General features: G+C 42.9%; 1 long non-coding RNA gene across 1 annotated transcript in view; it reads right to left on the reverse strand.

Moving 5' to 3' along the window:
- LOC102372398 overlaps positions 1-8,342 on the reverse strand; it is an 88,435-nt gene extending 80,093 nt beyond the window's left edge. The window contains exons 1-2 of the long non-coding RNA XR_324218.2: positions 8,284-8,342; positions 8,039-8,187 (exon numbers count right to left, since the gene is read on the reverse strand). This is a non-coding gene — a long non-coding RNA (uncharacterized LOC102372398). The remainder of the gene's footprint in view (positions 1-8,038; positions 8,188-8,283) is intronic.
- Positions 8,343-17,965: the final 9,623 nt, after the last annotated feature.

Raw genomic sequence — 17,965 nt, forward strand, 5'->3', positions numbered from 1 at the left:
GTTAAAGTGCCATTAGCTTTTCTGATGACTTCGTCACACTGCCGACTCATGTTCATCTTGGAGTCCACTAGTACTCCAAGATCCCTTTCCACTTCCGTTCCACCAAGCAGGTCATTTCCTAGGCAGTAGGTATGCTGGACATTTTTCCTCCCTAGGTGCAGCACTTTGCATTTCTCCTTGTTGAATTGCATTCTGTTGTTTTCCACCCATATGTCCAACCTGTCCAGGTCTGCTTGTAGTTGTTCCCTGCCCTCCGGTGTGTCCACTTCTCCCCATAGCTTTGTGTCATCCGCAAACTTGGACAGAGTACACTTCACTCCCTCGTCCAAGTCGCTGATGAAGACATTGAAGAGTATTGGTTCAAGGACCGAGCCCTGCGGGACTCCACTGCCCACACCTTTCCAGGTTGATACCGACCCGTCCACTACGACTCTCTGGGTGTGACCCTCTAGCCAATTCTCCACCCACTGAACCGTGTAGTCATCCAAGTCACAGCCTCTTAACTTGTTCACCAGTATGGTGTGGGATATCATATCGAAGGCCTTCCTGAAGTCTAAGTATAAGACTACCATTGTACAGTGTCATATATTCCTTGTAATGAAAAGCTTGAAGATGGATCCTGCTCAAGTATAGTTTCTCCTTGGGACATAGTAGTATACTCATGTCTTTTCCCAGTGCTCTGTGTTCTCCCACACTGAATATCTGACCCTACACCATGGACGAGTGGTGCCTTCTCAGTTGGGGAGGGCACTTGCCCCCACAGCGGCCAGTCACCTACTGAGTCAGGGGGTCCCCCACAGCCGATTGCTCCGACAAGGGAGGGTTCCCCCATGGCTGATTGCACTGACCAACCAGGGATCAGAAATTCCTAACCCCAATTATGGAGTCAATGCTATTCCAAACTAGGCTTAAATTGAACAACCTCAAATTTATGAAATATTTTCCACAATGCTTACACTAAATTTCATATTATACAGGTTTCCCTCACTTTATGTGAGTTCTGCATGTATGAATTCAGTCTTATGCCATGACCCTTTTTAAACCAAAAATTAGTTATATGCGAGGTAAATTCACTCATGCAATTGGTGTGGTGGAAGCTCGCAGTCAGCTGCTTCGTGTGGTACATTGTGAAAGTGATATAGGCGGAGGAAGAACAAATTATTTGGAGGGGCTGAGCCAGGTGGTGGTGCCAGGCCAGGTTGCAGCACCAGCCCCTGCAGCCCAGCCTGGTCTGGGCCCATCAGCATGGTGCCCCGGGAGCTGTAAGCCATGAAGCTGCCTGGCAGTAGCACCCGCAGCCACCACTCAGGGCAGCTGGTGCCTGTCCTTCTGGAGCTGCAGCTGTCCTAGGAGCAGCGCGATGCCCTGCCAGTACTGTTGTGGGGAACACTACAGTTGAGGTCTTGGAACTTACCCCTATTTTTTACATAGTACAGTGTGTTTCCTTTATGTAAATTCTCATAATGCTTCATTTTCCAGGAATGCATATACAGCATAAAGTGAAGGGATACCTGTATTAACAAAAGAGAAAGGGCTTCTTCCTTAGGTGACTTTTGGCAAGAAGCATCTTGACTAATAAACAGTAAGCAAAATACTTTCTCTTGCCACTGGCAGTGGCTTTTTTGTTCCTCTAAACACAGGAAAAGTGCCAAGGGCATCTGGGTAGTATATATGGAATAATTTTGCCACCAAATCTGATTACAGATGGATAATTTTGACACTAGAACAATGGCAGGTGGATTGAAGGTAGTTTTATCCCTTGGTGCAAGCTCCCTTTCAATGTCAATGGAAGGCCAAATCATAACTCCAACCTGCTTCATGGAGTTACATAATGGTAAAACAGAGAGGGGCTCCTGTAAACTTCTGAGGACAATCTTACCAGTCATAGTAAGATCATGGGGACAGAGCTCCTCATGTGAAAGCTTTAGTGATAACTGCAATGTAAGCAATTGATGCTTTATTAATTTAAGTTAAGAAACTAAATACAGGCCCATCATTTGTATACACATTCTTATATATACAAGAATGCCTGCCACATGAGGCAGGAACAGATTACTTGAATTATTTTCTGGTGGCTCAGACTGAGAAATCATAAAACCAACTTTGTAGAAAATTTTTGTGATATGCATTCTAGCATAGGCTATTTAGAGAAAGATAAATGATGGAAGAAATGTTGCTAATCAAATGAAATTTCAAAGTGGCAAGCTTGGTAGCCAATTCAGGGGAAGGCATGGGAGGAAGAAAACTACTGTCCAACAGAAAAGCAAATTGTATATTCTGTGGATTGCTTAACCAAAGAAAGAAATGAAAAATTCAGACTTGAGATATTCACTTTTCATTATTTAACCTCTCAGCTCTCGCTATTTTATTCTATGAAATAGAGTAATTTCAGAAAACCTTATTGGCAATAACCATTTACAAAGGTAAACTAACAGTATTATATTTGATTAGAGGAATACTTTACATTTTAGTTGCAAAGCAGTTATAAATATGTGATATCCTGCTTGTAGCCTTCTGCAAAAAAAACTAGTGTGCATCTCCTTTGAGGCAATTCTATGGTCTACTCTTCTTCCCTTAAGAAAATGCCACCTTGCTAGCCTTCTTAAGAAAAGGGTAAGATTAATCTGAATTCTAGATAAAAGAGTTTTCGAAAAAAAACAAAAAACTTTTGTAGTACAAAATTATTTTTATTTTCCCTTTGATTTACACTTTTTATATGTTCTGTTCTACAAATGAGAGGCCTGCAAATCCATACTAAACATCCACAAGTTCACGCAGATAGGTGAATAGAATAGTAAGAAAAATCTGGATGATATTTGAAATGCTTATATTTAAACACATGGAATGTGAGCACACCAAGAACTGGAAAAGGCGCAAATGAAATACACAAAGAGAAGAAAGGCACTCACAACACGTGCATCTACAGATTCATTTACTCCAGCCTACATTTACTGTGCAATAAGTTACTCTGGAGTAAGGGTTTTTGGGTAGTTGTCTACACATGACAGGATTAGAGAGAAAATTTGCTCCCAGTTCCCTGCAGCCCTACAATGAGCCCCTGCAGCAACCAGGGGGAGCTCCAGGGTCTGGCTGCAGCTGCCAGCATCCAGCAGCAGCAGTGACATCAACAGTGGTACCCCCCTGCTGAAGCACCAGGAGAATTTCGCACCCTCCAGCATGAGCCAGGGCACCACGTGTGGGAGGATCTAGCTGAGCACCTCCTTCAGCACTCCCCACTCTAGTCCCCCTGCCCTGCAGCCTACGGAGACTCTACCCCCGGCCCACCCAAAGCACCACTCTCATTGAAGATACATAATCAAAACAACAAGTCTTTATTCTCATCATATCACCCTCCCAGACCTCTTGGCCCTCCCCCCTCAATACAGCCCTTTCCTCGCTCCCCTAAAAAACACAGGCCCCTCCCGACTCCCTAGATAACAGAGCCCCTCCACCAGCCACCCCACCCATCAAAAATAAAAAAACCCTCTTCCCAGTGAAAACTATTTACAAAGTGGGGTTTTTTGGTGTTGTGGATAGGGGGCCATGGAGTGGGGGTGCTTAGGGGGCAGAGCCTGGAGGCAGGCAGTGAGTACTTGGCCTCTGGCTATTTCTCCATGGGTATGCATGCCCCAGCATGTGTAGCAGGCAGAGGGCTCACCCTGGGTGATGGCAGCTGCTGGTCCTCTGGCACAGGTAGCCCTCCTCTGCCAGGGGCTGTCCATGGCCAGCAGGGCTGGTGTGTGGTCCTGTCCCCACTGCTTGTTGTTCTGTCTCAGGTGGGGGTTGGGCAGCAGTGAGCATGAATGAGACTGCCAGGCCCAGGACAGTACCCATGAACCAACAGTCATCATTCATGGCCTGCGCTGCCCAGCCCAGGATGCTGTTCTGCTCCCATAGGACCTGGATCTGCTCATGCTCCAGGGCAAGGAGCTTGCCCTGGAACTCCGAGTTGGCCTGGGTTTGCACCTCCTCCTAGGCAATGTCCTCCACCCACCACCTCTCCTGGCAGGCCATGTTCTCCTGGTCCTCCACCATCACAGCAGCTGGAGAAGGAGGGTCCAGTCTATGGTGTGCCTCTGGCTCAGCTGGTGCATCTAAAGGGCACCAGCAACCCTGAGCTCACATCCCCATTGGCCACAGTGGCCTGTCCCTCACATCCAGATGTTGGACCTGCAGAGTCATGAGAAAGAAGCCTTTTGTGGCAGTTTGAAACATTTCAGAGATAGGATGCTCTTCACCAGGGGCTATGGCACTGCCCAGCCTCAGATCAGGGGTCAGTCATGGGTGCCCAGGGACCATGGCAAGTTGGGCTGGGCAAGCCCAGGTGGCCACCAAATGAGCCCCCCATACCCAGACGCTCTCCTGGAACTGGCAGTCTGCTGGGTGGTGGCCACAGGCAGGCAGTTGCCTCCTGCACCCTATTCCAAAAGCAGGATAGGCCAGGTCCTGGTAGTACCTGCTTCCATGACTCCAGACCCTGCTCCCTTTCTCCCCCTGCAGGCCAGCCACTCTGTTGTGCTGCCACCCAGCCCATGGTGCCCAGGCTCAGGGGATGCAGGGCTCCCAGACAAGTGGGACAAGGAGCTAGCCACGCCCCCACCCTCCCCACAGGGGGTACTCTGTGGAGGGGCCTGAAGGCCAGCTCCCCTTTCCATGCTGCTGCTGCACCCTCAAGTGTGCCCTTGCTGCATGTGGCCCAGGCAGTGCATGATGATCTGTTTGTGCAGGCTGAGGTGTGCCCAACCCACTACAGTCTGCTGCTGCTGATCCTCATGGTGCCCCAGGTACACCTGCTCTCCTAGTTTGGGACCCTGAGTTTTGATGGCATAGGGGGAAAGCCTGGGCTTCCCTGCAACCTCTGCCACCTCCTGGAAGGTTATCCATGGCAGCACTACACATCCCTGCCCACTGCTGCAGAGGAGGACATAGCCACCAGCATTAATGTGTTCCTCAAAGTGTGAGGTGTCCATGCCCCCTCGATTTTGCACTGTGTCTCTGCATGTGGTGGGGAGAACCCAGAGCCAGGGGACTATGGGCAGGCCAGCAGGGAGGGCAGGCAGGGGCAGGGAGCAGGGCCAAGGGAAGGGACTAGGCTGGAGAGGGCCCTCCACCAAATGTGGGGTTTACCATGCTGTCATGGCTGGCATCTCAGCAAGGTCCTGCCAGCTGGCAAAGGTGTGTGGCTGTACCTGGTGTCCTTATCTCATAGGGTGTGGCATGCAGGTGCCTGGCTGGGCCACTCCCTGGGGAGAAGATGGCACTGCTGGCAGCTGGAAGTGTCATGGTTGGCCGTTCTTTGTGGTGGGGCCTGGAGCTATACAGCTGGCAAGGCAAGCATTAGCCAGGGCTCCCCGAGCTGCTGGTGGAGGCTGCAGCCAGGGAGCTAGGTGGGATGGGCTGCTGCATGCCTGCAGGTTTCTCCTCCCAGTGGGATGTCACGGGGGCGTGCCAGAGCGGGGCAGAGACTCAGGCAGGCTGCCCATGCTGGAATAAACCTTACAGTTGCTGCCTGAGTCCCAGGGCACCAAAATATTGGTCAGCTACCATAAAGGACATGGTCTTGCAGGCATTGCTGGATTGACAATTGTGGTTGGTCACAGCAACCCATTGCACCCACAAAGCCTTGAACTTTATGCAGCATTGCCATGCTGACCAGTCATGCTGTCGCTCCTGCATCCTGCCTGACAAGGCCTCATAAATGTGGGTGTTGCAGTGCCCACCCTGCTCACACTGGCACAGCACCTCCACCTTACCCCAGAGCACCACAAGGTCTCCAGTCTCCCCCTGGCTTCAGTTGGGGCCCCAGTTGGAAGGCACAAGCATGTGAACACATGCGATGCCAGGCCTGGATGGGGAGAATGGGGAGCTGGATCCTGTGCCAGCTCTCTGGGTCCCTGTGCAGCTGTCCCAGTGTTGCCAGCCTTGCATAGCTTTCAGCAGCACCTGACACAGGGGCACAGCCTAAAAGCTGTCTTTTGTACTTCTCACTATTATCAGGCCATGTACTGTGGCTTCAGGATTATGAATTCAGATTTTCTTTTTGAAAATGGTAGGGAAATGCCTAAAGAAGTATATCCAAAAAATTCGACCAGTCTTGCAAAAAATCCAAACAAAAACCAAAAGCAGTTTTGTTCTTGAGCATGATACCTTCATTCAGATCCAAACTTTGCTTTTACATATAATACTATGGAATTGTTATTCAACAAATCTTGGAATATTACACATATTAAATTCAAATTAGCAGGAGCAGGCAGGTTTAAAATATGAGAGGGGTTTATAAAAAAGCCAACCAAACAACCATGCACTGTGTGGGTGTTTGTTTAATTTGTGGAATTCATTACTATAGGAGGTTGTAGAGGCAGATGATATAGTCAGGTCAAAAAAAGACTTGGGTACTAGATCCAATAATTAAACAGAACAGATGCATCTCTAAACTAGTGATGGTAGATACAAGGGAGGGTATGACAGGTAATAAATGTGTCTTGGTATACCCTATTCAATGCTCTCCTTCAAAAGCAATCACTCCTGCTAGTGTCAAAGACAGACTACTAGGCTGGGTGAATCAGTGGTCTGATTAACCATTGCAGCTTTTATGTTCTTAATCAGCAACATGGCTTTCTGTAGACCAGGATATCATCAATTTGTTTTGTACATAATTTCATGTTTGGCACTCAAAAAAATATTAGTTTTACTAACATCAAATTTGCCAAATTTCACTAAGGTCTTATTTGCTGGGTATAATGCTAGCATTAAGTCTTGCAAGTATAGATATAATGCCGCCCTTTTTAACTATTTATTTTTTTGAGTGACTTGAAAGGCAGAAATATTTTATACATACTTTGGTTTGGGGACAGCAATCACGGATTACACCAATAGCATAGAACTTCCATTAACTGAAAAATTGTCTTCCAAGCTGATTTTCCAATGCCTCATAAATATATAACAATATTTTCCTCTGAAACTGAAATCGTGAAGTCAGTGACAGTAATTCAAGAGTCTGAGAGAGAAGCTTTATTTGCATCTTCCACCTTTGAGTCCTCAGTGAAGACTTCATGTTTAAAACAGCAAGGAGCACAAACCTTTAAGCTTGATGGTATCATCCCCAAGAGGCTGGACCATTTATATCCACCCTAAGCCTTGGGATTCATTTCAACTGAGAAAGTCCCCTATGCTTATGACTCTATAATATCAACTCAAACAAACACTGGCTTTAAATTTCAGTGGCTTGAAATTCTCACAATCAGTGGTCTCTGTGATGTTACGAGTACATTTCCAACAGCAACTTTCTAGGTTATTTGTTTGAGTGAATCTGGATTTTCCTCCCTGTAGACCCAGGTATTTGCATGTAAATCTATATGAACTGCTACTTGTGAACCAATTCTTTTTTATATCAAAACTAGGAGGTCAACTGACAGCTATTCAATTGAGCAAGGATCAGTTTGATACGAACTCAAAAATCCACTAACTTTGGAGGAGACTAAGAACACACTTATGGAAATGGGAAGTGGAAAGGCAGCTGGAGCTGATGAAATCCCAGCTGAAGTGCTTAAATATGGTCATCCTACACATCACAAAGCTTTGCTAGACCTATTTACTTTCTGCTGGGAAAACAAGGCTTTACGCCAGGATTTCAAAGATGCCAAAAATTACAATAATCTACAAGCACAAAGGAGACAGACATGACTGTGACAATTATCATGGCATTTCACTCCTCTCCATTGCTGGCAAGGCCCTTAGTAAACCATTGCTGAAAAGGCTCCAGGTTACTGCAGATGATATACTCCCCGAATCCCAGCATGGTTTTTGTTCATCATGCAGCACTGCTAACATGATATTTAACCTATGCCTCTTGCAGAAGAAAGCTGCCAAACAACAAATGTCCTTGTATGTTTTATTTTTAGACTTCGGTAAGGTATTTTACTCTGTTGGACACTGCTCTTCGGTGCCTTCTTCCAAGTTTGGCTGCCCAGACAAACCAACTAACCTCACACACTGCTTCCATGACAACATGTAGGCCCATGTATCAGAATGTACTCACTCATTTGATGACTTTCCTGTAGAAGGTCTCTGTTTCTCTGTCACCAGGATCCTTGGTCCACTTCACAATCTCTCTGTGCCTGGCAGTAGCTTGCATAGGGTCCGGCAGTAGCCTCCTTCTGCTCCTACAGCCACTTCTATGCCTTATAGCTCAATTACAAACAAACATGAAAACATATCAATTGAACTCTAACTGAGATTTACTCTCTACATAAACTCCTACTACTATAGCCTGGGTCAGATTACCTTTCCAGCCTAGGAGCCAAGTTTGCAACCCCCCTGACTATTCTTCTGGTCACCTGACCTCCCTCCCCTTGCAACAGAACCCAGGTGCTGCTAATCCTCAATCCCCAGGTTTTCCTCTCTGCAGCTGTGGTTTACCCTTGCAACCTGAACTTTACTACCAGGCTTACAACTCTGCAGTTCTGCCTTTAAGAACTAAGTGCTGTGTTTTTCTATGATCCCATTTGCAAGCTTCATTACATGATTGTTGGGTCTCCCCATAAGCTGCACTCTGCAATGTCCTGCAGTCATTACTGAATTAGCTGCCTGGCCCCATTCTTAGTAACTGGGGTTGAAATGGTGTTACATCTCACCCACGCCTAAAAAAATATGTGGGATTATACACATGTGCACAGTCCTTCAGTAGAAGATCTCATTGTAGAATAGCACTAAGGCTGGAACAGGTTGGGCAGATTTGACTTGAAAAAAATGCTATGCACAGAAACTATGGTCTTTCTCTGCCACCTGTGATATTTTTCTCTAATTGCTTTCGCAATCTAATATTCTTGGTTTCTTAACTACATGTCATTCCATCAGCAAAGGACAAAAAAGATCAGCTTCTAAGCCTTGAGAAGGTTGTAGACTGAACATGGTCAAATTTACAAGCAAGTTAAAAATGCTTGTCAAGTAGGCTTGTGTTCGCTTCAGATTCGGCCAATTCGGGGGACAGTGATTCAATTTGTTGATTTGAATCACTATCCTGATTTGATTCAGCCAAATCTGATTCAGAGATTTGGCTGCTGCCAAATCACCGAATCTGCCAGGCCCATCCCCTGCCCCTTTCCGAGCCCAGCAATGGCTGCCCCAGCTCCCGGCACTTGTTAAAAAAAAAAGCCCTGGTGCTCACTGGGTGCTGCTGGGGGGGGGAATCCCTGCTACCCCCCCACTGCCCCACACTGCGTAGGGGGCTCCATGAGCCCCCCCAACCCTCCCTTGCTCCCTGAGCCCCCCCATGGGTTCCCTGTTTGGGCCAGCTCTGGCCCTTTAAGGAAAAAAAAAAGAAAAAAAATCCTAGACTCACTGCTTCTGCCATCAGGGGATGATCCCTACTGCCCCACACCACATGGAGGGCACTTCCCTTAAAGCAGCAGCAGGAGGTGGTGGCAGCAGCAGCAACTGTTTTGGAGTTCCTGGCATATTGTTTGTTGAATAGTCAGCGTTATATTGCTGCAAAGGGCAAAGTATAGCTACACATAGATTTATATTTACATATACTTTGTACTCAGAAGTCTTCCAAGTGACATTCTGGGCATACCAGAACTTTACATTAAATCTGAATTGGAATGTAGTGTGTCTGAAATGAGAGAGAGAAAGAGACTGGTTCCTGCATGGTAGCACAGAGTATATCCTTAGTGATAAAATCTTTGCTTAAGGCTTTGTGAAAAGGTAGCTCCAAAGCAAATTGGCCTTGGGAGAATCCAGAGGCAGTGGTCCAGAAAGGGCTTCTTGATAGAGAGAGTGAGAAGCTCTTTGCGAAAGTATCAGAGAACAGCAAGAAAGCTGAGTGAATTCTGATGGCTCATAGTCAGTATGAGTAAAGCTGAAATGACAAGGGTAGGTTAAGTGATACAGCCTCAAGACAAGACTGGGTAGTTCTTCTAGAGGCTGGGTGCAGCCCAGCTCCCAAATTCAGGAAAACACTGTCCTGAATCTTAAAGAAAGGTTGTCTAACTTTTTATCAATGCATACTTGTAATAACTAATGCATAATTTCAGTATCTTAGAAGAATGATTTTTAAACAAAAAAAGAGGTGATCTTTTAGAAGAAAGGAAATGAAGTGTAGGATATATAATCAAGCTCTATGAGGGGAGAAATGAGATAAGGAAAAGTGGGGCCAGGCAGCAAATAATAATATGAAATTACAAATTCACTTTTCCATCCATCTGCTATCATAGACCTAAAATCTTCAAAGCATTTCACTACATGTTTAAGTCAATTGAAAGCAATGGATTTTGAAAGCAAGCACTTTCTAATTACTCATCTTGTCTGTCTGTTTTGCTTCCTTTCTTCAGTAGTTATAACTAGAAAACAAATCTGAAAAAAGAGGTGTGAAAAATGTGTAAGAAAACATTCTTTTCTTTACATAATTATTGTTCTTGGGTGCATGAGAATGACTTTATTACAATGAAACAAAATAGTTTTTGAAAAATTTTAAAACACAATTTGGTTCTTCCAGAGAACATGTCTTTGGCTGACAGCTATTTACTTTAGCTTGAAGGACCTATGCACAGTACCAAAAAGTTTTTTGAAACATATAAATTAAACCAATTATTTTTATAGAGATACACTTGTTATATTAGAACCTAGCAAATTATGTTTCTTAGTCCCCATTGTTCATTTGTGTGGGTTTGTTTGTTTTTTACTTTTAGGTTTAGCTCCTACAAAAAGTACATAAACAGAAACTTATCAATTGATATGATAGTCAAGTCATTAAACTCTAACCAAGGCCAAACATTGTTCATTTCTTGCAGATGCTGTAAAGTAAGCTTATACGTGAAACAAGAATTGGGAGTTGTGTTTACATTTCTATGTCTCAAATATAGCAGTCATGCAAAGAGTTCCTGTATTACAGATTGTAACTATGATTCCACTTTTGCAAAGAATAGCACAAATGATCTAATATAATGAATAGATCAAGATCTAATATAACAAATAAGAAACTGAAATTTATTTATAATTTTTTTAAAATGTATTTGGTTCCCTTATTTTGCCAGATGTTTATTGCATCATAAATTGTAACTCTAAATGTATTAAAAAATAATAATTGACAAAGTGATTAAATAGAACTATTAGTCCTCAACAAGAACACTTGGCAATATGGGTGTGCAAAGCTTCAGGTGGTGATTTGATTCGAAGGACATTTGGCCCAATTCGGTGGCTGAAATTCCGAATCCGAATTGAATCAGGAGACCAATTTAAAGGTCTGAATCGAGTCAAAGCTCTCCAAATCTTTGGAAAAGATTTGGAGAGCTTTGACGATTCGGGCAGTCCCCAGTGGCTGCAGCAGGGAGCTGCAGCTGACTCTGAACTGGTAAGTACTAGGGGCGGGGGAGAGGGACTGGGGGAGGGGACCTTTGGGGGGCCCCTGCCAACTCCCCTGACCCCCGTTGCTCCCCCAGCCTCTAAATGGCTGCTTCAGCTCCTTACTTTTAAAAAAAGCCCTGGTGCTCACTGGGTAATGCCGGGCAGCAGGGGTGATCAGCACTGCCCCCCACTGCCCCATACTGCATGAGGGACTCTGCACAAGCCCTCCAACCACAGCCCCTCCATGCGTGCCCCCTGCCTGGCCCAGCTCTACCCCTTTAAGAAAAAAAAATGGCAAGAAAAGCCCTGGTGCTCACTGGGTAATGCCAGGCAGCAGCGGTGGTGGCTGCTGCTGCTGCTTTAAGGAAAACAGCTGGGCCAGGCAGAATACACAGCAACAGCTCAGCTTGGGACTATTTAAGAGTTCCCAGCATGCAATGGTATAACAAGCCGTGGCAAACACTGTGGGAGAGTAGGGTGTGGTTCCAAAAGCAAGGCGGGTAGAATTATAGAAAATTAGGCTTGGAAGGGACTTCAGGAAGGTATCTAATCCAACCGCCTCCCCGTCCCCCTTCTCTAAGAAGATTTACCCAGGCTGGGAATTTCTTAATAATCTCCATCTGATCTGCTGCCACCACTGCTGCATGTTCTACCCACCCCAGATGTTGGTCTTAAAGCAATGGCAGCAGTAGCCGGAGACAATTTGGGAGTTCTCAACATGTGTATACTCAGTTGCCATGGAGCAAACTCTGTTGGGACAGAGGGAGATTCTGCCACCCCTCCTAATTTGGTGCCCTGGATGGGTGCCCCTCTTGCCTTCTTCCTAGTTATGCTACTGCTGGTATGGATGAGACTGCTGTTTCTCTGCCTCAGAATCATGCATGCTCTCAGGACCAAGCCCCTCTTTTTGGAACTGCTCATCCCTCCCATTCTCCTTCAGGGTTTGTCCCAGGTGCCAACTCTGCTTGCTACTGTTCACATATGCATTTGCTGCAATGTGTTTCAGGACTCAGGACATAACGTGCAGTATACACACCTGAGTAACCAACATGCTTGTTCTAGAGGTCAAACCAACAGCAAAGAAGAACAGCCATTTGATTCTATCTAATTTTACTCACAGCCTTACTAGCTTTAAGGGCTGGTGACATGTGCTAGGTTGATTAATAAATATCCTGATGATACAAATATTAGGTGGTGGTTTAATGACTGTTCAGGTTATAAAGAAAACAAGATATTAGTGAAAGATTTTTGATATTCAGCTACCCCTAATGCACAGACAGACAGCTTGTGCACTAAATTAAGCATACTGTTTTAGAGATCTGGAAGCCTTTAATCAGCATGTGTGGTATCAAGAAAGTAAATCTTTATCTAACTAATGAACTTAGTAGCTATAACAAGAACATTGCCTTGAGCTCAGCAAAAAGTAACGTAATAGCAATGAAATCAAAAACAAAGCAATCTTCTGTCAAGTAATCCAAGGAACATTTTGTTTTGATTCAACTTGCTTTTGTCTCATTTTCTCTTGTCAAGAAGACAATCATGTGGACATGGTTTTTGGATGTTCTCAGACTACATTCTGATTGGGTGGGGGGTGGTATGTGGTTTCTAGAAAAAGAAAGCTGAGATGCTTTTCAGATGTTCTTAAAATGTTAAAAAAGTGAAGGTCATCTATTTTGCACTTGCCTTTGTAAAACCTCAGTGTCTCAAATGCAGCCAATTGCTAATTTCCAGATTTAAAATGTATTTAAATTCATGATATATTTAATCAATACTGGAGTATTAAGGTAGCAGTTTTGTTTAATGCTCCCCCCCACACTAGTTCAGCCAAAGACAAAATAAAATACCAATTCTTTTAAGAGGTATTTCAAATAATACAAAAATAACTTCTAAAGTGGAAAACTTTTAAAATAATAATAAGCATGGGCCCTTTTCTAGCTGTACTTATATTCCACAAAGCACTTCTTACATATGTCCAAAAAGTTGAACAATAAACATCTTAGAAGTTGCTATGCCTTGTCCTATTTTTACATGCCTACAGAGCAGAAGATAAGCCAACAGCATGGTAGTTTCTGTAACTACAATAGGTTAGTCAATGGAAAATGTGGCCAAAACAAAGATCAGTGGCCAAACAATTAGTTACAACAGAGTTGATGCAAAGTAAGTCCTCTGACCTTAATGTAGCTACTCTGTATTTAAAACTATACACATGCCACGGACACTATATGAAGGTGAATGAACAGCAGGCAGCTCTCATATCATGCAAAATATCTCAGTCATCTGTGCTTGACTCTATTTAGCTGGATTCTAGTATCCTATATCTGAAGCAGCTGTACTCTGAACCAAAGGGAGAAAAAAAGATCATTATGGTGGGTCAATTTCTACTGAGCCTTACTTAACTGTCATCACTTTCCCTTTCTTTCATAAATCAGAACATCTGGATGGCCACATTAAACAACCAATACTCTATCCATAAACTTTTATTTTGAACAGAACGTCATACATGAGACTCTGAATGATGGTGGAATAAGGAGTTATAAATAATCAAATGGGTTGACCCACACTGGATTTTGAATTTGAGAATTCAACTTCGCATTTTTGAAAGCAAAAAGATCCTTATTATTAGTAGCACATTGTGAATGTTTAGTAAATCAGTCAATGCTTGAATAAACATATAGAAAATGACAACAAGACTTATATTTTTCTGTTAAATTAATGATTACTACCAGATCTTTGGCACTAGTCTTTTTAACATAGGTAAATTTAAATTTTACTTTCTTTATAAAGCTTAGTTCATATCTTTACATAAAAATAAAGAGCTAAATAGTATCAGTTGATTTGGATTAAATGCTTTGATCTCTGAAGGAACTGTTATAATTTGCAAAAATATATCATTGCAAAAACAAAACTACATAATTTTTTCTTAGATAATTTTATGACTTGTCACCACATCTTTCTAAAACTAGTTTCTTATCAAAACATCTAGTAGCCTAGCAATATACAAGGTTACCCTGCAAAACCTTCCCCTTGTTTTCAATGTCTTGTTAGGGACATTTGTGTCCTATCAGCATAATGTCTGCAAAAGATAAAACCCCAGCTGTAATAAATACTTTCTCATGTTTATATACTTCTTGGCTATAATTACCATAATGACCTCCTGCCTGATAAAACAAAGACACAAATAGATGAACCTCGGCTGTATTCTCATTTGGGAATCATATCCAGCTTATACTGAAGGCCGCTAAAGCCTTAGTACTGTTAAGATGTTGTTTCCCCTATGCGTTAGAATATCATGTAATGTCTAGGACTGATTTGGCTGCAAAAATATAAAGCCGCAAGTATTTGCTGAAGTTTAAAAATGGATTGACTTTGATGATACAAACATCATTTGCACTTTCATTAGCTACGCATATGAAAATAATCAAGTTTTACTTGCACAAGGTTTTTCTTGTTTTGTAATTATGATATTTTAAGCCAAAGTCATGCCACTTATTTGCCCCCCCACAATGTTTGAAATACTGTGAATATAATGAGAGAGAATTTACATCGCAATTCTGTACCCAGCCAATAAATGTTACAAAAGCCTATTTTTCTAGGAGCAATACCTTGGGTAAAGTTTTTCATGTTAAACATTTTCTCTCTGGTCATGTCTACATGTGCTATTACTGTGTATGAATAAACTCCAGAGTTTATTGCTCTGGAGTAAATTGCTCCCAGCCACATATTCAAACAATGTGCCTGGCAGCAATTAACTCGAGAGCAATAAGCTCCAGAGTTTATTCATGCACAGCAAGTGAAGCTCGATTGGAGCAGTCCTGATTGGCAGGGGGCCCTGGGTGTCAACCCAAGGCTGTTCTCCCCAGCTGAATGTGCTATGGAGAGGCTGGTTAGGGTGGAAGGGCGCTTCAGCATGGAACTAGCCAGCAGGCAGCCCCTATACATGCACTGCTTGTATTTACAAGTACTATGCTGCTGTAGAATCAATTAAATTACTTTGGCCTTATAGGGGTACACATGTAAACACAAAAATATTTATTTTGCGCAGTAAATGTCTTGTGTAGATGTGCCCTCTGTATCTCAATTTTTGTCTGTTTGTTGCCAGATCCAAAGCTTCTGCCCTCACTCTAAGAGATTCATATATAAAGGAGTTCTAGCCCCCTGCTTTATTATAAATGTGAAACATATTCAATCAGCTAATCAGCACAGCTCAGAGTTCAATATATGTTCCAAATGTTTTACCAACAATCCATCAATAATAAAAAACTCACAAAAATATGTCATGTATGGTTGAGTCATCAATAAATGTGTGGTCACAGTTGTTTTGCGATGTTTGGCAAATATATTGACTTCTTAAATTACAATGAATTGCACTCTGTGGAGGAAATTTAACAATAAATTGTTAGATCAAAATGACTCCAAGGGACAAGACCTTTCTAATAAAAGCTGAGAAATGAACACTAAAAACATGGTTAAAATTGTTAAGATTCTTAAAAACCAACAATGGTTTTTTGAACATGAGCTTAGTGTTTGGGAGAGGATGATTTCTTGTCCTCCCAAAGGAACGTAATGACATTTGCCAATCAGAGCATACCCAAAATTCTCCTTCTAAAGCCACATACAATTGATACTTTTTACTAGAAGAATCAGTTCTCTTAGTACAAGCCACAAATGTACAGGCATTAACACAGTTTCTCCTGGAACAAAAATGACTATTCTGTGAAAAAAATAACCCATCTTCAACTAGGTAGAAGTAACTCCAGGAAGAATTTCTTCTGGGAAAATAAATGCCTGTATACTTTCCTGCCACTTGACTCTTCTAGGGACCAGGAGGATTTGAGCAGCATGGAAAGGTTTCCCATACCTTCCAATATTGGAATCACCCTGGTCTGGGGAAGGTGTGGGGAGAACTGACTCCCACCCTTCCATAGATCAGGAGGGCAGGGGAGGAACAGCTGCTCACTGCTCCCTGTCCCTCAGGTAAGGGTCCCCAAGGAGGGTGTTTGCAATATTGCTCAGTCTGCTTCAGGGTCCCCAAGATGAAAAGTGGGTGGAGGGATCTTGTCCACTACTCCAATCCCTTCCCTACGTCCCCCCAGGAACAGGAAGACTGGATAAGCAGCTACTCCCCATGCTTTCCAAAGACCAAGATCACCCCAGTCTGGGGAAGGTGCAGGGGAGAGAGGGCAGTTACAGGCTGAATACTTATACTGATCCCTCTCCTGGAAACATTTCTAGTGATGGAAATTTTCAGCTACTACAAATGAATGTCTGATCGTGACCTAAGTTTTTCTAGTATGTGTTAAGTCATCAATGAGATCTCAACAAGAAGTTCCCCGTCTGTAGAAATGTAACAAAGATGGACTAGTCGAAACTCAACCAGGAAAGACTATTCTTTTCCAACCCTTGATTCAGATCACTCAATTCTTGATGCTCACTCAATTAACTAATCCTTCCTCTTAACTTGCATTCTTTCTTAACTATTGGTGTTAAAAACTTTATTACCAAATAGCTGTCTGCGACTTGAGTTTTACTTGTTGTTCTTACATATTCTTTTCCTTTTCTGTTACTGATTCAAAGTTATTTACTTCCTCATTCACTTCCTGTAAGAGGACCCTTGTGATATTAGCATTTCTTTTTGGTATTATAGAATCCTTATGCCTTTAGCTAGCTAAGACAGAAATACAGAAGATTTGTGACCCTGTGCTATAGACCCACTTTTAAAAATAAAAGCATATGACTACTCTTAAACAAACAGAACAGTAAGGACTCGATCCAACTTGTAGCATTTTTATGAAGGAAGGTCCTGTGAATCATTAGACCTGCTTGGGTTCAGTTTGCTGAATAGCTGACTTTTATGAACCACAACAATATTTAGCTTGTCAGGCTTTAAATTCTGTTGAGAGCAGGATTACCCACTGCCTTGCATCTTGTGCAATCATTTACATCTGTGCCAAATGAGTACTAGTATAAAATTTTACCATTTTTTGCTCTCACCCTATACAACTGCAATGACAAAAAGCACATGTATAACTGCTAACATAATATAGCACCAATGTAAAACACTAGGCAGTGATAAACTTGACTTAGATAATGAAACAATTAGCAGCAGGACCCTTATTTGATTTGAAGTGATGTTACTTTAATTAATAACTCTACAAGGTACAGAGACAAGAAATATTAATTACATTACCCTTTGCTTTATCTATTGAGCCAACATTGCAGTCTACAATGCTGCCCCTGTTACTCTGACTTGACTGTGATGTTTTTTTATAATCTAGTACTTGCTATTGCCTACTTTATAGCAAGCCTTGCTAGCCTTCCCTTGCTATATTGCTTTGTGTTGTTTTTGTCATGTTTCAACATAAGAAACTTGCTTTGATTAATGGACAGTTATCATTTTGAAATCTGTAAACAGTTTAGCAGCATAGGAGATTCTATTATTTCTGCTGTGATTGAGAGATGAGGAGATAGAGTGTGCAATGATAATAGACAGATCGTCAGCCCTGCAACTGGAATTCATAGATGGACTCATGCATTTAGGCACAGATCTGCTGTAAATAATGAAGCCCTGCTCCTGTAGAGAGACCTACCTATGCAGAAATCTGACTGCAGTGCCTACTTCAGG

This window comes from Alligator sinensis, unplaced genomic scaffold, assembly GCF_000455745.1.
Source record: "Alligator sinensis unplaced genomic scaffold, ASM45574v1 scaffold456_3, whole genome shotgun sequence".
Taxonomy (NCBI): Eukaryota; Metazoa; Chordata; order Crocodylia; family Alligatoridae; genus Alligator; species Alligator sinensis.